Below are 26,142 nucleotides of genomic sequence, written 5' to 3' on the forward strand. Positions count from 1 at the left end.
ATGGAGAGATGGCCCCACAGCCCAGGGTGCAAGGCCCGCGTCCCCTGTGCCAAGGCCTGGAGGAGGCTGCAGCCCGGCAGGTACCAGGGCAGGAGGCAGACGAGCCCCCTGCCATGGGGACAGCAGCAACCCACGAGCCCTCACCTGTGCCACAAGCCGCTTCTCATTGTGGCAGTGAAAGAAGAGGGGCAGCAGGCTCTGGTGCAGGGGTGTCTTCAGGGCCTTTTTTTCCTTTTCCCCTTCTGGAAGAGTCACCAGTGTTCGGAAGAGCAGTATGGAGAGCAGCTGCACCTGCCAATTGTTCTGTATGGAAGGAAGAAAAAAAGACCTCAGCATTGCGGCTGCATGGGGCTCAGCTTGGCGCAGGCCTGCAAATCCACAGGGCACAAAGTGTCCGGGCGGCACCCAGTGGCCGTGGCTGGGAGCAGTGAGCCTTACGTGGTCAAAGAGTGGCAGGAGCGCCTCAAGCAGCTGCAGTGTGATGGGGCCGGGCATCAGCATGTCTTTGTCCAAGATGATAAAGCTGAGTAGCATGACTGTCATGAAAACGATCTCTCCATCTGCATCCCACAGGAAGTCCACAAGACTTTCAGTCAGGCTCCACATTTTTTTGGTCTGTGCGGAACACAAGTTTGAGAAACGCCATCCTGCTGCCGCAGGGCTCAGAGGCCAAAGGCCTGTCCTGGAGCACTGGGGCAGCTGAACTGGGAGGCAGGAGGGGTGGGAGCAGCTGCCCCAGCACCCAGAGCCCAGCCAAGCCCAAGCGACCACATTCCCCAGCTCAGCCTCAGCCACTGCCCCCTTCTCACCATTGAGGGCTCCTCAATGAGCTCAAGAAGGGCCCTGAGCGCCAGGCGACGCCTCTCCCTGCACTCGCTCTGCAGCTGCCTTGACAAAATTTGCAGGACTCTGTTAGCACCACGTTCACTCAAGTCCAGGAACTCGAGGACCTGAAAGGTACAGGGCAGTGACAGGGACCCGGCCGGCAGGAGCCCGGAGACGCACGGGGCCGGGCCCAGGCAGCAGCACAGGGCACGGGCACCGTGCCAGGCAGCTGCGGCTCCGAGAGGGCAGAGAGCTGGGAGGCAGCTCAGCCAGGCAGCGCTGGCCGTCAGGCTCACCTCTGCAAGGAACGCCATGGCGGGCAGCTCCCAGCGTGGCTCCTGTGTGCTGAGCAGCCGGAGCAGGTAGCGAGCGATCCGGGAACACAAAGGGATGGAGACACAGCACATCTCCCTGGCAGGAGGAAAAGGAACCAAGACTGTGGGCCAGGGGGACAAACCTTTGCCAGGACTGACACACAGAGGTCTGGTCTTTCCCCAGCATCCTGCAAGGGGCCCTGGGCTATTTGGGAGGCAGCTCCTGGTGGGCGCCCTCCTCTCCCAGCCTTTCCCAGTCTGCTTGGCCATCCCTCGGTGACAAGGCCTTCTGGGCCACGACCTCGGGGACTGTGTGGAGCTCCCTGGGCACAGAGCACAAATGTCAGAGGCAGCAGTGGGGAGAAGGGGGTCTCACCTGGCCAGCAGAGCCACGGCATAGTGGTGGGTGTCAGCGCACAGCAGCGTGTCCCAGCCACAATTGCCTTCCATTGCCACCACCACATCCTCATGCTGCATTCGGCAGAGCAGAGACTTCAGGGTGTGCACTGCAAACCTGCGTGCACAGCAAAGCCCAGGTCACGCTGGGAACACTGGCTCCTGCCCAGGGACGTAGCACGGAAAGGAGGATTGGGATGGAGCACCTGTTGGGGCTGGTGGCAAGGCCGTATTCCTCCTGGCATCCCTTCCAGAATGCATCGACCTCCTCTGGCGTATCCAGAGTGCTGGAAAACACTTGGGAGAGCAGATGTAGAAAGAGGCGGGGCAAATACACCGTCACCATATGTGGGACGCAGGGCATCTGGAGGATCTTCCACATAACCACGGTTGCCTGCAAAAGACAAAGCCCCCCGAGACAGGGCTCAGTGCCGAGGTGTCGGTGTGGCAGGGCCCGAGCAGGGCAGGGAGAGGCTCAGACAGACGCAGGGGGAGCACGGGGCCTGGTGGGCCTGAAGCTGCCCCTGGGCCGGGTTTCCACCCGGTGCCTAAGGCAGGGAGATGCAGTGGGGGAAGGAGGACGGAGAGCTGCTGGAGAGGCAGCCTTGGGGCCAGCAAAGGCCAGTTACAGAAACTCACAGCCAGGACAAAGACACCCGTTTTGTCCCCATCCGAGGTGCACATGCTGTGCTCTGGCCAGCTGCCCAGCACATCCAGGAGTATCAGCAGCGCTGGCTCTGCAGTCCTGGGCGAGCACATGATGCTCTTCCACATGGTCAAAGCAGCTCTGTGGGGTTAGAGCTCTGTCTCATACACAGCACCGTGGCCTGGGCAGCAGTGGGGACCTGAGCTGGCTGCCAGCTCTGCCTGTGCCCATTGCCACTCGCCAGCAGCACCCAGGCAGCCCAGGCCACTGGGGACAGGCCCCTGAGGGGCAGCGAGGGAGCACGGCAGCAGGCTCGGGGGCTGACGTGCCGGGGCTGGCCAAGGGAGCAGCCAGAAGGCCCTGGAACTCTCTGTTGGTCACACACCTGGGCCAGGCTGTACAGGCTGATGGGCTGGCGAGCCCTGAGCCCTCTGGGCATTTTGGCCCCATACCTGTCACAGGACGGGGCCACACGCAGGAGCGTCATGACTACGTCAGCAGGCTGTGCTTCGGTGAGATCCAGCAGGGTCCTGTTCAGCCTGTGCTCAGCAAACTGATTGGCCAGGAGCCACTGGTGGATGTACCTGACCAGGGCAGGAACCTGGAGAAGGCACGGGGAGACTTGGAAAGCTGCCAGAGGGAGCAATGTCACCAGCTTCCCCACAGAAGTGCCTCCCTTCCCACCACACTGCCATGGCCTCAAAGAGTTCCAGTGACCAGCAGGCGTGGCTTGGGAGACCAAGCAATTTCCTGGGAGCATGAAACCCTTGCCACAGGCTGCTTACTTGCTTTGGACTGGAGAAGCCCTCCTCTACGAGCATATCCAGCAGGGCAGCACTGGTCTTGGTTTTGAAGATGTGCGAATATGCTCTGAGCCCAGGACCCATGGTGCTGGTCTCTTCCGCCCGAATTTTCTTGATGAATTTGCAAACCAGCTGTAGGAGAAGGGCAAGAAGCCAGGGATGTTGCAGGGAATGCTCCAAGCGCGGTGCCAGCAGGCCCAGCCCAGGTGGGGATGGCTGCAGGTACCTGGGCTGTGCTGCGGAAGAGGCCACGGGTGGGGTCCTGCTCCTGTGTGCGCTGCAGGGCTGCACCTGGAAAAGAGCGAGCGCAGCCAGAGCTGAGGGGCTGCAGGAGAGGCCGGAGAACACGGCCCAGCCCTGCGCTCCCCAGGCAGGGACAGCCCCGGGACGCCCCAGGGGATGGAGCATGGCCCCTGCGGGGTGTCTGCCCGGCCCCTCTTCTGTCCTGTCCGTGGGTATGGGACGGGAGAAACTGGGATGGGATAAAATGGGATGAGATGGAATGGTGCCAAGTTGGCTGCAGGCACCAACCCTGTGGCCCAGCTCTGCCACTCACCTTCCTGCGGCAGCTCAGACGGCACCACCGCTTTGGTTTCATGTGCGCGGGCAGCTCCAGGGCTTTCTTCCTCCTCTTCCCCCCAGGCCACCTTGGGCGCTTTCAGGGGTCTCTGCTCCATGAAAATGACTGGATTTGTGAGGGCACCTGCAGAAGAGAAGCCTTGGGAAGGCCACAGGTCACCAAGTCCTGTGGTCTGGCCTCGAGCTCAGCTGCAGGAATAACGCCTTGGAAAGGCTCCGGGTCAGACAGGACCGAGTGTGCTGTGTGGGGGCTCCTCACGGCGCCGCTCTGTCCCGTTCTGCCCTGTTGTGCGTTCCCAGCAGCTGGGCAAGCTTCTATTTCCCACGTGTCACAAAGGGCCCTTGGTCACCGGGTTCCGTTCCATGGCACCGAGACCGTGCTGCAGCGTGCCACCCAGGGCCCTTGCACACACTGCCTTCTGCCCTGGGGCCGCCCCCAGCCCAGCCAAAGTGGCCCAGGCTGGAAGCAATGCCTGGCCCCCCCAGGTGTCTAAGACAGCCCGCACAGGATCTTTAGGAAGGGCTCAGACCACCAGCAAACGCTGCCCGGCTCTGCGGGCACAGTCCTATCCCCATATCTTTCCCTGAGAGCATTTGAATTACTAAATGAGAATCATTTGAAGGGAGGACATTTACATTTTCCATTTCAGAGAAGGCTTCTGCCTTCCTTAGCAGGCACCTCTCTCTTCAAACCAAGACAATTGTTTATCATCTTGCAGATGCGCAGTTGCTGGGGAGCCCCGTTTTACACCAGGGACCCGGAGAACCATTCCCAGCAATTGGGAAAATCCTAGGTGGTCCATCCACCCACAGATGAGGTCTCCAAATGTGCCCGAAATTGGGTCCAGCTCTTAGAGGCCTAAAAGAGCAAGTCCAAGTGACTTGATGATATTTTTAGCCCAGAAAGCCCTGCAGCTGATGGCACACTTCACAATCAGCAGGGGACACAGCTAGGCCAAAGCCCAGGCCTCTGCTGGGAGCCTTTCTCCTCAAATACCCTTCAAACAAACCTCCATGCAAGTCAGTTGGGAAAGTTTCTTCAAATGATCCATTTCTGGCACATGACTACACAGGGTTAAGTGAAAGATTCTAAAGCAGCTGCTGTGGAGTCAAAGAGCCAGCACTAAGGGTCCTTGTCATCTCTTTGTAGCTAAATGCCACTTTGGGGGATTTGAGGGAGTTTGGAACGAGCTAGAGAGCAGACCTCCGAGTTTTTTAGATGATGCCATTGCTTTTTCTTCTCTTCTACATAGACAGGAAAGGTGAGTTTGGCTCACATCTGCACTGCATGGCTCACAAGGCCCGCAAGACTTGTAGTTACAAGAGCTTTGAAGGATTTCTTGGCCAAGAAGACACTGCCAAAAATAATATTTATGTTTTGGACCCAGTCTCCAATATCTCGTCTTATGGAGTCGTGCTCTCGGGGTCTCTAGCTGGTCAGAGTGACCCCGAGATATGTTAGAAAGTCTCTTTTCCCAGCCCGGCGGTTGAAGAAGGAGTCAGAACTCTTCATTTCTCGGTCTCCAGGTTGTTTATTGTATCTTATCTATAAAATTCTTTCTCCTGTCTTTCGAGGTCCGCACAGCCAGACAGTCTAAGGCACTCTGCCTCCCGTGGGGCGGTGTTATCTTTTTATACTAAAAACAACTATGTGTACAATATTTGCCATTACTTTCCCATACATATCATCTACGTTAGACAGTGAGCTTCTTCTCTAAACCAATCTAAAAGTGCCAACATCACAGCCGCAGATGGAGGCCAAGAAGAAGAAGGAGAAAGGCTGGACATGCCCAGATTCCTCATCTTCCCCCCTGAAGCCCCATTCTAAAACGCCCCAAAATCTATTTTTCCACTCGGTGATAAATTCACTGTCATTCTGCTTAAACCTTTGTGGCTTGTCATTCTTCCTACAAGGTTGGGAATTGTTTTTTCCAAGGGCTAAATCAAAGGCACATGGGTCTTGGGCTCTGTGCCAAGGCCTCTGAGCCCTCTGACAGGGTCTCGAGTCCTGCAGGGCAGCCAGAGGAATTTCCTGGGTTCCCACATCCTGCTACAGTGTAAGCCTCCTTAGCCAATCATGCTATGACACACAAACTTACAGCACTGCATCCTAAACTTCTTGTTTACCACTGTAACTGATTTGATTTTTTCTAGATCTTGAACTCTAAAACTCTAAACTTTCCTCCACTTCAACGTTCCTCCCCGTGTCTCTGCTATAATAAACTAGAAATCCACCTTCTCGCTTCTAGCCACCTAGCTTTGGAAGCCCTTTCCAAGGTCTCCCTTCAAATCCTATGTTTAATTCAAAGCTTTGCTGACAAGACCAAAGGTCTGAGATTTCCCTGCGTTTGGATTTCCAACAACACTGATGCTGTTAGTTCCAGAGTGCCCGGGATCCCTCTTGCAAGTCAACTCTGGTAGGAACAAGACGGCTGGCAGGGGGCTGCTTGTGGCCTCTGACAGCCCATTGCTTAGGGCTTGCCAGCGCCCCAGCCCCTCAGGGGCTGCCCCAGCCCGGCCAAGCTGCCCGGCAGCAGCGCCGCAGCCCCACAGCAGCTCCAGAGCAGCCCTATCCAGAGGCACCTGGGAGCCCTCAGCACTGCAGCCAGCAGCACACGGGCAGGAGGACACGGATGGCGCTTCCTGCCTGGCACAGGGCTTGTGGCCATCTCCAGGCACTGCTCTCACAGGGATCCCCGCAGCCCCGGCCCCTGCCCACCCGCTCTGTCACCAGCACAAAGGCTTCAGCAGAACCACCACAGGCCAAGGGGCTTCTGGCCATTTTCCCTGCAACACTGCACGCCTGGGCAGCTTGCTGAGCCATGGCACCCTTCTCCCCCTCTTCCCCAATGCCCTGCGGACCCTGGGCAGCAAAAGAAAGATCCTTGCAGTCTGTGTATTATAACATAGTCTCTATTTACATTGTAAAGGAAAAGAAAAAATGAAAAGAGCAATCTTGAAGAAAAAGAAAATTCCGCCTGACTCTGGAGGCCCCAGCAAATAGAGCTTCTGGGATCAGCTCTCCACAGAGCTCTGGCCTGGCAGGCAGGCAGCCGAGCCATGACAGACGAGTCCTTGTCTTCCATGCCCTGCGCAGATGACTTCGGAGCCACTGGAACCTCGAGATGGCAGCCCGCTCTCCTGACTTGAAGATGCACAGTGTTTGAATTGCCAGGCTTCCGACGGCGAGGCTGATGTCTTCTGTTTTGTCTTCAGGGGCTGCGAGAGAGAGGAACAGAGCCACGATCAGAAGCTGGAGCTGCGGGGAGCCGAGGAGAGCCCCCTGCCAGGGCCATCCCAGCTGGCTCCTGCCATGGCCAGGAGGGAACAGGGAGCAAGGGGATCAGCCCGAAGCTGCTGACCACCAATGGCACACGTGGCCCTGAAAGCTCCGTGTGCTCTCCCCACGGGAGCAGAGCCCTCCGCAGCCGGGGCAGGGCTTGCAGCTTTTCCCCCTGGCAGCCCCCGCTGCCAGCCCGCTGCCCTCACTCACTCACCGCTGCAAATCAGCTGCAGCTCTTGCTGCTGCCCCCTCAGGTGCCGCCCGGCCATGCCTGTGAACACAGAGCCTGTCACGGCCCCAGCGGCACAGCTCCCTGCCAGCAGCGCTGCCGGCGCTGTGGCCACACGGGCTGCTGGCCAGGCAGGGCTCAGCCCGGGCCCTTGCCGCACGCTGCCGCCCCAGGGCACGGCTGCCAGAGGGCGGCAGCAGCAATGCCCGGGCCAGGCGGGGCTCCACGGCGCCGGGCCGGGCTGGCGCTGCCGGGGCAGCAGGCGGGGCCGGGGCCGAGCTGCGGCGGGCCGCGAAGGGAAAGGGCAGCCTGGGCTCATGGCTCACCCATGAGCCTGATGGCTGTTTTGCGGAGAAAAGAAGAGAACCCCACATTTTTCTAGAAGTTGTAAAGCTGGTATTGTTATTACAGCGCTGGACGCATGTGGAGATTGTTCTCCTAAGAAAAGGCATGCGTACCTCTGAGAACTTCAGGTCTCTTTTTATCTCTCTCTCAAATACATACGCATACAGTTTCACAATAGGGTCATACATGATCATTTTTATGGGTTTCGCGTGACATTTACTGCTAGTTCCTTTTTATCAGAAAAAAATCCGAGGTCAGGTTGACTTGCCCTTACAGCAGTTCCTGTCTCTCTCTATCATCTTCTGTCTCCCCCCTTTATCTCTGTCCTTCACTGCAGTAACTTCACTGAGCTTAGGCCTTGCAATCTGGCTGAATAACTAGGGTTTCTAACCACAGACTCAACTCAAAAATGTACATTTCACCTAAATTAAAATGGATTTCTGTCCTGGAAAATTTTTGCTTTGCCTCAGCGTCCTGATGGGATTAGAGTACACTGTGCACCAGTGTTGACAAAAGCCTTGTATATCTATGGCTCTGGTGAGTCAGGGATCCACACAGCCCAAGAGACACAATTTTCCCTGGCCTCCACCTGTCTAGAGGCAGGCCCTCTCTAGTCCTGGCTACCGTTCCCTCCCTGGGTGTATGTTCTGGATGTTCCTTCAAGGAGATCTGACATATCATCCTCCCTTCTGCTATACCTGGCAGCTCGGTCACAGGGAGCTGGGGTTTCATTCATTTGGGTGGAAATCTCTCTTCTAGTAGGTTCCTCTTTTAGCTCTCATACCCATGCTGCTAGGACAGAGATGAGTTTTCCATTCCACCCTCTCATGTCTTGCCCATGTTCATACAGGAAGAACCACAGGTCCACTCGTGGGGTGTACTCCCTCTCCCTAGCTGGGGTTGTTGGGCTCTGACACTGGGGCCTCTGGTTTGCACTGGTGCCACATGGGAACTGTCCTTGCTCATCTCCTTCCTCATCTTTTCTCTGAATTTTTCCTGTTCATCCTTGAGACAACCACAGCAGAGACATGAGTGTGCATCAGGCCATGGACGATGGTCTCATCATTCCTGAGTTTGCTTGCTACAGAACTCACTGTCTCTTGGTCATCCACGAAATGCTTTGTTCCCATGAAGCTGGAGTATTCAGATGGCCCCTGTTGTGAACGGCTCCACCACATTTGCACTGTGCACCTGACCTTGTCAGGCTCAATGTGTTGTCCATTCCCTGCAAAACGTTATCTCCAATACGGCCATTTGTTTTAGTGTTGGAGGTCAGAATTTTTCCTTTATTTTTCTTGGGCAGCACCCACCCCTCTGCCCCCTCCAGCCCCGGCCCCAGTGGCTGCTGGCTGCCTCACAGGGCTGTGTGGGCAGAGGAGGCCAGTGCTGGCCACAGGGACAGCCCGGTCAAGGGGCTGAGTCTGCACCAGCTGCACCCTCCTGGCACTCTCCAGCTGGCAGAGGACAGGAGCAGAGCAGCCGAGCACCTGCGCCGGGCCCTGCAGTGCTAGGACAGCCCACAGGAGGCCCTGCAAGAGGCGGCCATCAGGTTCATGGGTGAGCCACGAGCCCGGGCTCTCTGCCTGCCCCACCCTCCTTAGCACCACCCAGCCCCACCCTTCCCCACCTTGCCCAACCTCTGTCTGCCCAGCCCTGCCCAACCCCACAGTGCTCTGCCCCGCACTGCTCCACACAATCCAGCCCCTCCCTACCCCACCCTGCTCACCCCTGCGCCATCCTGCCCCACCCTACTCTGCCCCACCCTACCACACCTTGCACCAGCCTGCCAAACCGTGCCCCTCCCCTCCCCACCCTGCTGCAGCCCGGCCGTACCTCACCATGCTCCACCCTATACTGCGCCATCCAACCCGGCCCTGCCCTGCCCCACCCTGCCCCACCCTGCCACAGCTCGGCCCTATCATTGCCTGGGGGTCTTTGCACAAATCACCAACGGGATGGGACTGCTGGGGAACGCGTCTTGGGCTGTTCATTTTCCAGCATCAGTCTCATTACATGGTTATGACAATGGGAAAATGCCAGCAGCTCACATCTGTCGCAGACGTCTTTTGTGAAAAATCCTTTCTTAGGATTTTTCTCCTTTCTGAGAAGCTGCAGTTTCAGCAACAAGATGTAAACAATGATTATCTGCTGATGTAGAATGCAACAGGTCCACCTGTGATTAGCCCCTCTTAGATGTTTATAATTAATGGCCAATCAAGATGGAGCTGTCTCGGACAGGGTCTGAGAGACCTGCCTGTGTTATCATTCTTTTCTATTCTATTCTTAGCAGAGCTAGCTTCTGAGGAAACCTTTTCCTTTCTTTTCTTTTAGTATAGGTTTAATGTAAAATATATATATAAAATAAAATAATAAATCAAGCCTTCTGAACATGAAGTCAATATTCTCGTCTCTCCTTTCACCTGAAAACCCCTGTGACCACAGTCACACACATCCCCAGAAGCAAAGAACTTCATGTTAGAATTTACTTTAAAAGTTTTTGACTAATCACACAAAGCAGAAGCATATTGACAAGAGTTCTATCCAAGCACTGTAAGCACATGTACCTTCAGTCAAACAATGCTCGCTTATTTTGAATATAATACCTGCTTGTAAGCATTAACATACAATCCACAGGGCTCCATTATTAAGCTTAAAACTTCCTAATATCTTGGTAGATAAACTTTTCTGTAGCTTAGGGAGGTATTCTAGCCAAGCATTAATACTCAGACCATTGTCCTATTTGTCCGTAGTTTTCTACTTCTTATAAAAACTTTCTGCTGACGAATCTTATGGCTACTGCCTAACTCTAATTGCACTTCTGCTGTCTCTGAGGCCTGCCTTTTGTAGCATTCCTAAAACGCTCTGATTTTCAGGATTCCCACAGGCCCCAGCCCCGCCTGCTGTCCCCGCAGCGCCAGCCGGGCCCGGCGCCGTGGAGCCCCGCCTGGCCCGGGCATTGCTGCTGCCGCCCTCTGGCAGCCATGCCCTGGGGCGGCAGCGTGCGGCAAGGGCCGGGCTGAGCCCTGCCTGGCCAGCAGCCCGTGTGGCCACAGCGCCGGCAGCGCCGCTGGCAGGGAGCTGTGCCGCTGGGGCCAAGATGAACTCTTTTTTCTCAGAGATGGCCGGGTTACCCATGATGAAGGAGCAGCAGGAAGAGTTCCAGGATCTCAGTCAGGGTGAGTGAGGGCAGCGGCCTGGCCAGGCGAGCTGCAAAGCCTGAGCAGGGAGCTTCAATCCCTGTCCCACGTGCAGTGGGAAAAACTCCACTGCAGAGGAGGATGTGTCAGGCCTGATTCCGGGCTGGAGGGATGAAAAGGACAAAATGCCCATCCTTTTGATGCAGGGGATGCCCTGAATGTGGGAGGCCTGCCTGCCCTTCCCACTGGAGCGCCATGCTGAGATACCCTGAGAGCAGCCCAGTGCTCCTCGCTCCTCTCTGCTGACCTGCGAGTGTTTCTCTGCTTTCAGGATAGCCCTGGCTGTGTCAGGGCTGCTATGTGGACATGAGACAGCCGGTCCTGTCCCGCTGGGTCCCAGCAGTTCCTTGCAGCAGCCCTGCACCCACGCCAGGATGCTGGCCAAGAGAGGCCCTAGAAGCTGAGGCAGCTGATTTGAAGCTTTTGCAGATCCACACAGGGGATGGCCGCACACAGGGGATGGCCGCACACAGGGGATGGCCAACAGCTGTCCTGAGGGGTCTCCCTAATTCAAAGAAATCGGCAGACAAATGCATTGTCCGCCAAAAGCCCTTTTATTGAGCTGGCAGGAGGGCAGGGTCTGCACCCCACTAAAATGCTTCTCTGCCACATGTACATTTCAGTGGGATGATGTCAGAAATTGATCTCAAAATTACCACCCATCTTGACTCTGCTGAGGTGATTCGATAGGCAGGGCGTTAGAAATACATTCTGTCAGGTTCCTGTACTTGAAGCTGATGTCCAGGCGCTGGCCAGGAGCGGCCTCCATGCCCTAAAGCAGCACTTCTTCCTCATGGCTTCCCTGCACAGGGCTCATTTTACACTTGCCCTTAGTTCTTCTGGTGGAATGTGTCTAAAGCTTTTTGTCAAGTCCCTCTCCTGTCAAGTTAGGCCAGCCAGGTTTTTCTTATGCTAACTGGTGCTAAGTGCTTGTGTAGGTCTGTGCCAAGTACTTGTTTACTTATGTGAATTGCTTGTGCTTATGTCAAACAAAGGCCTTGTTTCATTCAGCTCTTCTCTTTATCCTGATGCAAATTCTTTTGCAAGATCCTCTGGACAGTTCACAGTACATATGTACTGTTCTGCTGCTGTTTTAATTTTCTACCAAATTCATAGATTTATGATGCTTCAGAGGAGGGTTAATTTTTTTAAAATTAGAACTGGTTTGCTGAGGAAGCTAAAAATCTGAGGAGCTGTTGGTGGTTCCAGATTTGTCCATCACAAGACGACATCTGACTCATGATGTTCTCTTTCTTTCTCTCTTTTGGTGATGATTTCGATAACAACTTTGATACCGGATTTGAGTGTCCATCAGGCTCTGTGAGATGCATTTTTGACTTCTGCCACTAGCCATTCTATATTAGGCTGGTAGGGCATTTGCTTTAGAATGTGAGCGTCCCGTGCAGTTTGGAATCTGGGCACTTGGTGATACCCATCATGTGCATTCTGCAGAATCTCAAGAGAAGTTCTTGTGTGGTGCAGCTGAAGTCGCATCCACTTTTGGTTGTTGTGAAATTACAAATAGAGAAGTTAGTACCATTAGGAGTTTCCTTAAAAGACTCTATTGTAATAGTTGTGCAAGCAGATCTCACACAGGCACAGCCCCTTCCCACATAACACACCTGTGATTGTGCACGGGGAACTGGGCTCATTTCAAAAATACAACTGCTGCCCTCAGCAAGCAGACACCGATCCTCTCTTTCAAGCACCGCATTTTTGCACACAAAATTCAGTGCGTCCCTTGGCACACATGCTTTGATACTAAGAGTTTGTCAGCTTCTAGTTTTCTTGTTGAAAATGGCCCAGACATTATGCTGAATGGGGCTTACAGTTATGTGAGTTCTTATAACTCCAAGGGCCAAAATTGGAATGACACGGTATTGTTTTGCATTCTTAATGGTTAATACAAAAGACTGCAGGGTTTTGTTCATTCTATGTGAAATGGACCAATTGCAACCAAGTGTGGAAGTCTTTTTCAAATTGCTTTGTGGTTTCATTTTTAGCCATGATTTAGTTAATTCTTGTGGCAATTTCCCCAGCTCTCCTTTTTTGAAGTTTTCCTCAGATTACAGACCATAGCCACACACAGTTGAGCTTGTAAACATTGAAATGCTTAAGAAATGTTACTCTGTAGTTTTCCCATAAAGCCAACAACTGCTTGAAAATCCTGCAGTGTATTGCTGGCCAGGGTGGTTAATAGGTTAGCTGCCAGGCTTTGGGTATGGGCAAGAGACAGCAGGGTTGATCTGAGAGGAGTTTGTATCTGTCCAATATAAGAACTCACAGTGCTTACTGTCTTGAATAAGACTTCTTGATCAATAGAATTTAATACTCCCAGTTCAGACCCAAACCATCCCCTTAAGTCTTTTTCATACCTATGATTTGGTGTCTGGGAATGTATCCACAGCTCCCATTCTTTTAGGCTTTGCTGTATGAGTGGGCAGAATTGCTGTTTAATTATGGAAATATTAGCTTGTACTCTTCACCTCCAGCTTTTTCAGAGAGTACTGTGGATTTAGAGGCAACAATTCTTCATTTGTTTGTCTTACCCCAGAGTGAAAGACTCTATTATTTCACATATGGGTCCTATTCTACGGAGTTGTTTGCTGATGTAAAGTTGTTTGTTTTGATTTTAATTTTAAATGTCTGTGGTGTGACCCATTCCGTTTCGCTCCTTGTTGCATACCCAAGGCATGGTAAGTGGTTTCTTCAGATACATTGCCAGCCTTTAGGGAGGCATTTCGGAAACCTCCAGAAACCTTACACTGGCCCCTGGTAGTATTACAAAGGATACTTTACCAAGTTCCCAGTACAAATAGTTGAGTTTCCTGAGTACCTCAGCCCATTAGAGGATGCAGTTGAGCTATTGGATTCAATGCATACTTGGGTTGCCATCACATGGTCATGGAATTGGGCATGATATACCCAAACAGGCTGATTGTGCTCCTGGCTACCCCTCCAGCTTGATTGCTTACTATTTCTGATGGCCTGGAATATCCCAAGAATGAAATTCAATTCTCAAAAGCAGATCCTGTATGAGACCTGTTCCATGTAGTAAGGGTACAAGCAGGACAATTTATAACTCTAGTCCCACAATAGCTGCCGGTTGGAAACAATATTTGTTGGGTCAGATTGCTGGCGGGCTCCATTCCTGTATCTCTGTGTGATGATGGTCCTCCCACCCCACCTGTGCACCACAGAAGAAGGGAACTATCTTGGCTAGGTTATACTCTCCCATTTTAATTTGCATAGGGCAAAATTCCTGATAGGATTCACATGAAAATGAATCCACACACTGCTTGTTAGAAAGGTCGCAGATGCGCATGATGACTCGGGCAATCTTCTCTGAAAGAGGTTGGTCAGTTTCCAATTTACAAGCCATCAAGATCTTGCTTTCATGTGGGACAAGAAAGGCAAGCATGGAGTCAGGGTTTCCTCAATCTTTAACTGCTCAGTCATTAATCCTTAAAATGGTATAAAGTATTTTTACCTTTTTAATCCCTTTTAGCCAGTTAGGTCCTGAATATTTTTGAGTGTTCCATCTACCAGGATCTTGCAGGCCAAGGAGATCATTATGGTAGTGACAGTCATCTGCTGTGGCTTGGATTCTGATTAGAAGTATCGGGAAGACAATGATCATGTGAAATGTATCTTGGTTTCTCCTGTTCTTTCTGAGGTCCACTTTTGGACTCCACTTGCCTTTTGCAGAAGTATTTTATTTCTGGAATAATGTATCCAAGAGATTAATGCTTTAAGCTTTAAAGGCTGTGTAAGTGATTAAAAGTACTAAATAGACTCCTTTCCATTTTGGGATAAGAGGCTTTCTACCTGGTCTACCTGGTCCCCAGGCTGGATTGTGGAGAGGAGCATCCTCTTGCTCAAAATGTGTTGGTTTATTTTCTGCAGCTGTAGTGTTAGTTGGACAACATGGTTCTGGAGATACCCCTCTCCACCTTGTACAGTATCCTCCCCTTGCTAGTTTTGCTTCCATGGTCTTCTGTACAGTATTTCAAAGGGATTCAGATTTTCTTTTGCTCTTGGTCTTATCAAATCCATTATAAAGCCAAAGGCTAGGCCTGGGGCCAAGGTATGTTGGGTCTGGTACAGTTTTGACTATCTGTTGTTTGGCTGGATAATTCATCTTTTCCACCTGGCTACTGGCCTGGGGCCAATACAGTGTGTGTAGGTGCCAGTTGATTTGGAGATTATTGCAAAGTTGCTGTGAAATATTTGCTAGGAAACATGGTCCTCAGTCAGAGGAGATGTCTAAAGGCACTCTGAACCAGGGCATGATATTGTTTAACAAAATGTTGAAAACTTTGGCTTTTTTTGTTTGGGTTGGGAATGCCTCAGGTCATGCTGAGAAGGTATCAGTTAAAGGCAGAAGGTATTTATACCCCCCTTTTCTTGGCAATTCAGAAAAGTCAGTTTGCCAGTGCTGTCCAGGATATTGTCCCTTGTCTACTGGGCCAAGCTCAAGTCTAGTCCTGGTTTGTGGATTGGCTCTAAGACGTTATTTCACGCCCTTGGGTTACCTGCTTTACACTAAAGTACGGGTTGCATCTTACTGTTGTCCTTATCCAATAATTATGTAAGACATCTCCTTCCTAGTGTATACAATTATGTTCATCTTTAATTAGTTTTCATGATGTTCTTTCTGGCATAACTCTCCCTCCCTGAGGAGTTGAAAAAAACACAGTGTTTTCATTCTGCTTGCAAATTCTTTGTTAATTCTAGATCTTTCTGATTATACAGCATACATCATTGTCATATTGTTCCTTACCTTTGGGAATTAGTGCCTGAATCTCAGCATGGCTTTGTTCTGCTACTCTTTTTGCAACCTGTTCCCTCTTTTGGGGTCGGTTTCTCCTTTCTGTTGTCCCTTTCAGTGCAGAATTGCAACCTCTTGAGGTAGTAGTACTGCCTGCAGCAATTTTAAGATTTCTTCTGAATGCTTCAACTGCTTTCCTTGAGCTGCCAATAGTCCTTTACCTTTCTAAACTGCTTCATGGGCATCTATTACGCTGAAGGCATTCTTGGAATCTGTTCATGTATTAGTCCTTTTTCCTCAGGCTGGTCAGAGGGTACGGGTTAAAGTGATTATCTCTGTCTTCTGAGCTGACTTGTGTAGGGCTTCTATCCCCTATTGCTCCGTGCTAATTGTATATCCTGATTTTCACTGATCTGCTCTTACAAAGCCACTCCCATCTGTGTACTGAGATTCTGCTCTTGGAATTGGGGTTTCTTTAAGATCTGGGCAGCTGGAATAAAGTGGGCTGAATGGTTTTGATCCAGTCATGCTACAAAGGCTCCTTGTCTGTCTAGTGAGTAGCTGGGAATGGTGCTGGGTTAACTAGAGAAGAGATTTGTTTTGTAACGCTGCATTGTTCCACCAAAATTGCCTGATATTTAAGGAATCTGGAGAGGGAAAGCCAATGCCCATCCTGTTGGTCAAGAATTGCTGCTACTGGATGTGAGATAAACACAATTATTTGTTGACCTAGAGTGAATTTCCAGGCTCCTTGGATGTCTGAAATAAGAGCAGCAACTGCTTACAGTCAGGCTGTCCCCTACTTACTTCATCCAGTTGTTTTGAAAATGATGCTATTGCTCTCTTCTATGGTCCAGCTGTTTGAGCTAGTGCACCTAATGCCATCCCTTGCCTCTCATAAGAGAAAAGCTGAAAGGGTTCCAAGACATCTGGCAAGCCCAGAGCAGGTGCTCTTCTCAAGTCCTCCTTTAGCTTTTGAAGGCTTTCTTACTTTTGGGTGTCCATTTCAGGTCTCTGGGATTGTCTTCTAACAGCTGCTACAGTGGCTTAACCAGCAGCCCAAAGTCACTACCATGGTTAATACAGCATCCAGTCATTCCCAGAAAGGTTCTCAGTTCTTTGGCATTAGTAGGGAGTGGGGTTCGGTTATGGTCCCTTTGCCATCCTGTCTTAGTCCCTGCTGCGCTTGGGATATTTTGTATCCTTGGTAAATGACTTCCTGTTTGATTATTTGAGCTTGATTTCTGGATACCTTGTATCCACTTAATCCCAGGTCATTTCAGAGGCTTACTGTCCATTCCAGTCTTTTTAAGTTTCAGTGGCTAAAAGTAGATCATCTACCTATTATAACACAATTCCATTTGTGGACGGGCTTACCCAACTTTCAAGGTCCTCAGCAAACTGTCTTCCAAACGTGGTTGGACTATTGTTGAATCCTTGTGGTCCTCCAGTCCAGGTAATTTGACTTGTCCTTCCAGTCTCTGCGTTTCCCCATTCAAAGGCAAAGTGGTTTTGGCTGCCAGGGTCCAAGGGTATACAGAAGAAAGCATCCTTGAGATCTGAAATGGTAAACCATCCATATTCACCTTTTAGTTTGATTAGCAAAGCATATGGATTTGCAACCACTGGGTGGAGATCTCCAGCTATTTTGTTAATATAGCCTGTAGGTATTGAACCAGACTGTAGTTCAAACCATCAGGCTTTTGTATGGGTAAAATGGGTGTATTCTATTCAGATTCACATTCCAGTAACAACCCAAATTTTAGAAAATTTTCTATGATAGGCTTAACACTTTTTATTTTTTCCACCTTAAGTGGATATTGTTTAATTCTTATTGGTCATGTTCCAGGTTTAAGTTTAATGATTACAGGTTGTGCTGCTTTGGCCTTACCAGGGGTCCCATCCACCCAGACTTTAAGACAAACCTGACTAAGAACTTCTTCTATGTCTCTTCTGATTCGGAAAATCTGTAAGGAGAGCTAGACTTAGAACATGATATTTGTTTGTCATTGACTTTGATCTGTACTCCTCCAGGGGTAAACTACATTTCAGCCTGTTGGAACATGTTACAACATTCTCATGTCTCCAACAAATCCTTCCAATGAGGCGTTTTGGGAGGCGTAGGCATATCTAGGATCTGATGTATTCCTACTGTGTTTCCCAGTTCATAAGATCGTGGTTTTAAAAAGATACCTTCTGCTGTTGACTTGTGGTTCCAATAACATTCACAACTTTACCAGGATCAATTTCCTCCAATTTTATATCTAACACAGAATGTGTTGCACCTGCATTCACCAGACATTTCATTTTCCTCATCTTTTCCCCCAGTTCTCTTTGGACCAGAGTGTTTTCTGGGGGGATGCCCTCCAGCCAACCCTTGCATTGATTCAGTTCTTCAACCACCTTGGCTTTGAGTTGCAGGCAGTCTCTCTTCCAATGCCTTTCTTTCTTACAATAGGCACATGGAGTGGTCCAGAGTTTAGGGATAGGTTTCTGCCCACCCCAGCCATTTCTTTGTCCTGAGTGTAAGGAGTAAAAAGTCGTCCATTTTTAAAAGTTAGAGAGTCAACAAGTTAAACCAATTGCTACTAAGTTAGATCTTTAATTACTTATTGTTAATAGTTTCATGTTGTAATTACCTGTTGTTAATAGTTTTATTCTTTAATTACCTGTTGTTAATAGTTTAATTGTTAGAAACCCCTCTCGGGTACCACCCCTGCTGCTTCCTGGAAAATGGCACCCGGGACTGTGAGGAGGGAGTCACGTCAGAGCTTGGATGCGAATGTAGAAACACTTGGCCAAGTCCATCAAAGAAAACCCCTAAAACAACGAGCCACCACAGAATTAAACAATCTAAGTGACGTCTAAGGGTAAGCAACTGAATCCAGGGTCTGCTAAGACCTTTAAACCTCTCACCCTAACCCGGAGATGTCAGCTAGAAAGTAGACCTCAAATGTTAAATCTAAAATGGGAATCTCCTGGTGCTCTGGCAAGGACGGAAGCTCCGGCTCTGCCTGCGCACCAGCGGACAGAGCTGCACACCTCCTCCTCCCTGCCACTCCTGGCAGCAGTGGCGGTGGCGTGCGCACGACCCGTCGAGCCCCCACCCAAGCTGACCTTCATAAAGGCATTAAAAAGGAGAGAAATCTCCTGCCCTTTTCATTTATTTCAGCAAGACCTCCCAGCTGATTCCAATGTCTCCTACTTGCTTCTGGCTTGGATGGCCCTGTTCAGAAGGTCTTGTAGGATTCCCACAGATCTGGGCTGTTGCCATGGCTCGGTTCTTCTCTCTTTCAGTCCTTCAAGCCCGGAGGCAATGTTCCAGCCCATCCTGCTCTGACCTGGAAAATTAAGCCGAGTTTCCCCAGAGAGCTCAAGAATTAGGGACATCTTCTGGATCCAGTGAACCAGTATCCCAAGAACAGCACATGGAGACACTAAAGATGACATCACTGCTCAGCGCTGCTGGAAGTCCTGGCACAGCTGATGCTGGGCACAGTTCTTGTGGCTTCAGCCCTCTCCCTGCCTGTCCTGTAGACAACTCCCTCCCTCCAGCCCTCATACACTGCCCATCACCTTTATTTCTCTCCACTCTCCCTCCCTTTTGATAGCTCTGCCCTCAGCCTGTCCATCACCATTTTCTCCCTCCACTCTCCCTCCCTGTTGACAGCTCCCTCCCTCCAGCCCTCAGACACTGCCCATCCCCTTTTTTCCCCTCCAGCTCATCTCTTTGCTTTGCCTTTCATTAATAAACAGTTTGGCTTCTTCACTTTGCCTGCATCCCTGTGGAGCTGAAGCAAACCCGGGGCCCTGGGACACATAGACCCCTGCTGCCGTTCTCTTCCAGGCCCTGTTTTGTGCCCAGACCCAGAGGAACAAGGGCAGGTCAGGCTGGAAAGGTGCCTGTGCTGAAGGTGCAGTTCCACAGCACCGTGCAGTTCCAGATCTTGCTGAGCACCTCAGAGTTCCTGGATTTTGGAAGAGACAACCTGAATATGCTGTAAATCCAGCTGTGAGGGATTCCATGGCAAGCATCTATGGAGGGTCACTGAGCTTGGAATGCTGGAAGTTTTCAAGAATATCTTCCTGAAAGCACAGCAGTGCTCCTTCCCTGCACAGGATGAGGAAGAGGGCAGAACCAGAGACCATCCAGGCTTAGCAGGGAGCTCTGGGTGTGCCTAAGGGCAAATGAAGCAGCAGCACAGTGCCCGAGACTCGGATGTGTGACCGTGCCGGTGCCCGGAGTGCTGTCAGGCAGTGCTGGGATCCTGGCTGTGCTTCTGGTCCCCACAAGTGAGGAATGGCAGCCCTAGGCTCAGACCCAGTCAGAAAGGCAAGCAAGGGAGACCAGAGGGAGGGCACCCTTCCAGTTTCTCTTGGGCATGGCCGCAAAACAACCCCTGCTGCTTCTTCCTCTGCCTGTGTTTGGGCTGTGCTGGTGGCAGAGCCAGCCAGGTTGGGCTCTGCATTCCAAAGCCTGTTGGGAGCAGGCATGAAAAGCGCTGTGTGCACAGCAGAGAGTCCTGGAAGGTGCTGGCAAGAGCGTCCTGCAGGAACAGGGCTCTGGTCCCTGGCTGGGAACAGCCTGGTTTTGGTGCTGTGAGCACAGACAGGAGTTAAGGCAGGTGAAGAGGCAGTGGGCAGCTTGTGTTTGTGGAGGGCCTGGGGCTGCACATCTGAACCTGCACCTGGAAACTCACTTGGGGGAATAGGAGCTAGAGCTGGAGTGCCTGTCCTGAAAGGACCTGAAGTCATTCAGCCTTAACACCAAAGGCCACGGGCTGTTTGGCCACTTTCCCTTCCACACCGCACGCTTGAGCAACTGGCTCAGAGCAAGCAGCCTTTTTCCCCTCTTCCCCATTGGCCTGAAGACACTCTGCACCAAGAGAAAGCTCCTGGACACCCGACTGTGCAACAACAGCAATTTAATGTTCCTCTAGTGGGTGAAGGGAAAGGAAGTGCTGGCAGAGGAGAGCTGTTCCCCGCAGGCTCAGGTGGCCCCAGCAGACGCAGCCTCCCGGATCCGTTCTCCGCAGCACCGTGGCAGGACACTCAGCCACGGCCACACAGGAAAGGCCGTGACTTTCAGAGGCAGCGCAGTTGGTCTCGCATCCTCTGCACTCAGGAGGAGGGAACGCTCCGTACAGCTAAAAGGATGTACAGAGCTTGAAGCGCCAGGCATGAGATGGCAGGGCTGCTGTCATCCGTCATGACCTGAAGGGCTGCAGAGAGAGAAACAGAGGCACAGTCAAAGGCTGGATCTGTGGGGAGCTGGGCAGAGCCTCCAGCCTCGTCCATGGCACGCAGCTCCTGGCACAGCCTGGAGGAAGCAGGAGCCAAGAAGGATGAGCTGGCAGCTGCTGGCCAGGAATGTGCCGCAGGCCCCTGCAAAGTGTCTGTGCGGTGGCCACACTGCCCTTGGGGCACGCAGGGAGCGGAGCCATCGGCGGGCATGCCAGGGAGGGCAGCTGCGAGCGGCAGACCCCGCCGAGAGCCCACGGGCCTCACTCACCGCTGCAGATGATGCGGAACTCCGGCCGCTGCCCTGTCAGGTAGCGCCCGGCCATCCCTGGGGAACACAGAGCGTGTCCTGCCTTCAGAGCCACAGCTGCCGCACACGGCCGCTGCCAGCCCTGAGGCCACACGCCCTGTTGGCCCGGCAAGGCTCAGCCCAGGCCCCTGGTGCACGCTGGTGCCCCAGGGCACGGCTGCCAGACGGCGGCAGCAGCAATACCCAGGCCAGCGGGGGCTGCCCATGCCCACGCCCGGATCCTGCTGCCGGCACAGCAGGTGGGGCTGAGGCCCAGCTGCGGCAATGGGGGGGGCCGGGGAGGGAGCCAGGCTTGGGACTCACCCATGAACCTGACGGCCGCCTCTCGCAGGGGCTCCTGTGCGCTCCGCAGGTACGGAAGGGCCAGGCGCAGGTGCTCGGATGCTCGGCTCTTGTCCTCTGCCAGCTGCAGAGAGCGGCAGGGCACGGAGGGAAAGGGTTGATGGGGGCCCTGCCCCTGGGCCGGGCGCTCTCTAGGGCCAGCGCCACTGGCCCTGCCCAGAGAGCCCTGAGGCGCGACCAGTAGACGAAGGCGCCGGGCTCGGGACGGGGCGGAGGGCCCACACCGCGCTTGGGGCTGGAGGAGCCTGGAGAAGGGCCCGCACGGCCCAGGGAAGGGAGCAGCGTGTGGGGCGCAGGCTGGTGCCCCTGCCTGCGGCACTGGGCAGGAGCCACAGCCGCCAGCCCCACAGACTGGGCGCCGTGGGCAGGCGGCTTCTGCAGGCATCGGGTTGGGGATTACAGCCTGTCCTTACCAAGCGCTCAGCAATTCTCCACATCTGATCGGTCTTCAGCAGCTACTTGAGATCCTTCCTCTTCAGGACCCTTAGTGCAGAAAGCAGCGTTTCCCGAGAGGCCTGCAGAACAGCAGAGAGCCAGAGATGGCAGCGCAGCCCAGGGCACAGGAGCTGCATCTCTGTGCCCAGGCCAGGAGGAGGCTGGAGCCCGTCAGGTGCCAGGGCGTGGGGAGACAGCTGAGCCCCGTGCCATGGGGACGCCCAGGAGGCCTCACCTGTGCCACAGGCCGGTCCTCATGGTGGCAGTGGAAGAAGAGTGGGAGCAGGCTCTGGCTCACATGCTTCTTCAGGGCCTTTTCTCCCTTTGCCACTACCCGCGTGATCACCTCTTGGAAGAGGCGAATGGAGAGCAGCTGCACAAGGCTGTTGTCCTGTTGGAAAGGAAGCAAAAGGCCTCCACATCAGCTGCTGCAGGCCCCCCTGTGGCCAGGCCCAAGGCACCACCCAAGTGCCCGTGGCTGGGGGCACAGAGCCTCACATTGTCAAAGTGGTGCCAGAGCGCCTCAGTCAGCTGCAGGGCGATGGGGCTGGCTATTGCCAGGTTTTTCTGCAGCAGCAGGAGGCGTAGCACAACGAGGGTCATCTCAACGATGTCTCCATCCCTATCCCACAGTAGCTTCCCAAGGCTTTCAGTCAGGCTGTACATGCTTGGATTCTGTATGCAAAACAAGGCTGGGCAACCCCACACTGCTGCTGCTGCTGCTGCAGGGCTCAGAGGCCAAAGGCCTGTCCTGAAGCACTCAGGCAGCTGAAGAGTGACCCTGGAGAGCTGGGAGCAGCTGCCACAGCTGCCAAAGACCAGCTAAGCCCAAGGGGCTGCTTGCCCCAGCCCCACGCTGCCAGCACAGCTTCAGCTGCTGCTTCCTTCTCACCATGGAAGTGAGCACCACGAGGCCTCGGAGCGCGACACAACGCATCTGCCTGGACTGGCTCTGCAGGTGCCTCGTCAAGATCTCCAGGACTTTTTCACCGCATTCGCTCAAGTCCAGGCAATCCAGGACCTAAAAGGCACACAGCAGGCACAGAGGTGCCCAGCTGGCAGGAGCTCAGAAGTGCACAGGGCCGAGCCAAGGCAGCAGCACAGGGCACAGGCAGCGTCCCAGGCAGCTGCGGCTACGAGAGGGCAGAGGGCTGGGAGGCAGCTCAGCCAGGCAGCGCTGGCCATGGGGCTCACCTCCACCAGGAAGGCCAGGGCGGGCAGTTCCCAGTCTGAAATGCCTTGGCTGAGCAGGTCCAAGAGGCAGGATGCCATGTCGCAACACCAGCCGATGGAGACATGGTGCATCTCCCTGGCAGGGAGGAAAATGCACCATTGCTCCTGGGCCGGGCAGGCAAACCTCTCTCAGGGCTGACTGGCAGAGCTCTGGTCTGCTCCCGAGCAGCCCGGGGGCACTTTGGGAGGCGGCTGTTCCCGGGCACCCTCCTCTGCCGGCCTTTTCCAGTCTGCTCATCCCTCCCTTGGTGACAAGGCCCTGCTGCCCATGACCACAGGAACTGTGTGGGGCATTGCGGGCACGAAGGAGAGGGGCGGTGGGGAGAACGAGGTCTCACCTGGCCAGCAGACCCACGGCGCAGTGGTGGGTGTCGGCACAGAGCAGCGTGTCCCAGGCATGCTTGCGTTCCATGGACAGCACCACGTGCTCATAGCGCATTTGGCAGAGCAGGGCCTTCAGGGTCTGCAGCGCAAAGCTGTGGGCAGAGCAAAGGCCAGGTCAAGCTGGGAGCCCTGGCTCCTGCCCTGGGGGCATGGGAGGGATGGGGAGACTGGGAGGACTGGCATGGAGCACCTGTTGGGGTTGGTGGAGAGGCCGTGTTGCTCCTGGCATCCCTTCCAGAAGGTCTCAACGTCTTCTGGCATCTCCTGCGTGCTGATGTAAGTTTGGTAGAGCAGACGCAGAAAGAGATTAGGGAAATACTCCAGGATGACACGTGAGCGCCAGGCAGATTGAAGACTCTCCACAGCGCCACGATTGCCTGCAAGAAATAAAACAGCCAGAGACAAGGCTCAGTGGCCAAGACATGCACGTGGCAGGGCCCGAGCGTGCGAGAGAGAGGCCGGGGGAGACACGGGTGGAGCAGCTGGCCTTGGTCCCCTGAAGCCTGCCCCTAAGGCGGGATTCAGCGCAGTGTCTGAGGCAGAAGGATGCGGCTGGGGGCAGCACAGAGAGCTGGCTGCTGGAGAGGCAGCCTAGGGGCTGGCAAAGGCCAGCTCCAGAAACTCACAGCCAGGGCAAAGACCCCTGCGTCGTCCCCATCGGAGGTGTACACGCTGTGCACTGGCCAGGCGCTCAGCACATCGAGGAGCAGCTGCAGCGCAGGCTCCGCAGTCCTGCTCGAGGACATGATGGATGCCCACATGGTGGCGGCAGCTCTGTGGGGTCAGAGGTCTGTGTCAGGGCTGTCTCGGCCACAGCGCCGTGGCCTGGGCAGCTGCAGGGGCCCGCACTGGCCCTCAGCCCTGCCCCTGCCCACTGCCCCTGGCCAGCAGCAGCCAGCCAGCCCATGTGGGTACAGGGGCCGCGAGGGGCAGGGAGGGAGCATGGCACCAGGCTCTGGAGCTGACATGGCAGCACTGGAAAACAGAGGAGCCAGAGGATCCTGGAACTCCCTGCCTGTCTGGCACTCAGCAGGGACAGGCTCTACAGGGTGCCGGGCCGCTGAACTCCAAGCCCTCCAGGCAGGTGGGGCTGCCCTACCTGTCACACGATGGGGCCCAGCGCAAGAGGGTGATCAGCACGTCACAGGGGTATTCCTGGGTCAGCTCCAGAAGGGCCTTGTCCAGCCTGTGCCCAACAGACTCATTGGCCGTGAGCCGCTGGTGGATGTACATCACCATGGCGGGCACCTGCAGAAGGCACGGGCAGACTCACAGAGCTGCCAGAGCAGCACCTTCCCCTGAGAAGTGCTTCCCTTCCAAGCGCAGCATTGGGTCGGGCCTCAAAGGCCGAGGGAGCCCGGCAGAGCCGGCTCGAGTTGCCACACCACTGCTGGGGCCATCGAGCCCTTGCCCCAGGCTGCTTACTTGCGTTGCATTGGAGACACCCTTCTCCACAAGCAAATCCAGCATGGCAGCACCGGTCTCGGCATCGAGGAACGGAAGGTTCTCCAAGATGCCCGTGCCGGCACCGGCGGTCACTTCCTGCAAAAGACACGTGATGAATTCACAGAGGGTGTTCCGGAGAAGGGCAGCAAGGGAGGGAGAATCCATGGGGCGCTCCAAGCCTGGTGCTTGGCTGAGCAGTGCCCGCAGGCCCAGCCCAGGTGGGGATGGCTGCAGGTACCTGCGCCGTTCTGCCAAAGTGGCCATGGGCGGCCTCTTCTTCCTCTGTCCGGTCCTTGGCTGCATCTGGCAAAGAGCGAGCGCAGCCAGAGCTGAGGGGCTGCAGGAGAGGCCGGAGAACACAGCCCAGCCCTGCGCTGCCCAGGCAGGGAGACCCTCAGGATGCCCCGGGGGATGGAGTGCAGCTGCCAGGTGCTCCAGCCCAGCTTCTGTCCTATCCATGGATGTGTCCACAGGGATGGAATGGGATGGGATGGGATGGGATGGAATGGGATGGGATGGGATGGGATGGGATGGGGCCAAACTGGCTACAGGCACCAGCCCTGCAGCCCATCTCAGACACTCACGCTCCTGCAGCAGCCGGAACTGCTCCAGTTCTTCCGGCTGCTGTGCTGAGGTAGCTCCAGCCTCTTCCTCCTCCAGCCAGGCCAACTTGGGCACGCTGGGGGCTCTCTGCTCCATGTCACTCCTTGCAGTTAGGAGCGCTTGCTGAAGCAGAGAGGCCTTGGAAGGGCTGAAGATGAGCAAATGCTGCAGTTGTGCCTTGAAGGCACCTGCAACAGAGGAGCCTCGGGAAGGCTACAGGATAGGAAGTCCTGCAGTACGTCCTCAAAGGCACCAGCAACAGAGAAGTTTCAAGAAGGAAAAAGGACTGCAAGTCCCGCAGTCTGTCCTCAAGGGCACCGGCTGCAGGGATGGCAGACGCTTAGGAAATGCTCCACGTCACCGAGTCCTGCAGCCTGGCCTCGAGGTCACCTGCACAGGGAACGCCTGGGAAAAGCTCCGGGTCAGCAAGGAACAAGCTGGCTGTGGGGGGGCTCCTCACAGCACTGCTCTGTCCCGTCCTGTCCCGTCGCGTGCACCGAGCACTGTGGCGTGGCCGTGGTGCCGCCAGCACCTATGTCACGGCGTGTCACAAAGGGTCACCCTTGCACACTCTGTCCCTTTCCATCCCACAGTGACCACGGTGCACTGTGTCACAGAGAGCCCCAGGACACATCTCCACGTGCCCTGGGGACACCCCCACCCCACCCAAACTGCACCAGCTTGCAGGCAAGACCTTGCCCCAAGTGTTGAAGCCCAGCATGAACTTTAGCAAGGGCCCAAACAAGAAGCAGCTGCTCCT

The sequence above is a fragment of the Melozone crissalis genome, unplaced genomic scaffold (assembly GCF_028551555.1).
Source record: "Melozone crissalis strain CALT ecotype California unplaced genomic scaffold, PUWL_Pcris_2 ptg000103l_1, whole genome shotgun sequence".
In the NCBI taxonomy this organism is placed as follows: domain Eukaryota; kingdom Metazoa; phylum Chordata; class Aves; order Passeriformes; family Passerellidae; genus Melozone; species Melozone crissalis.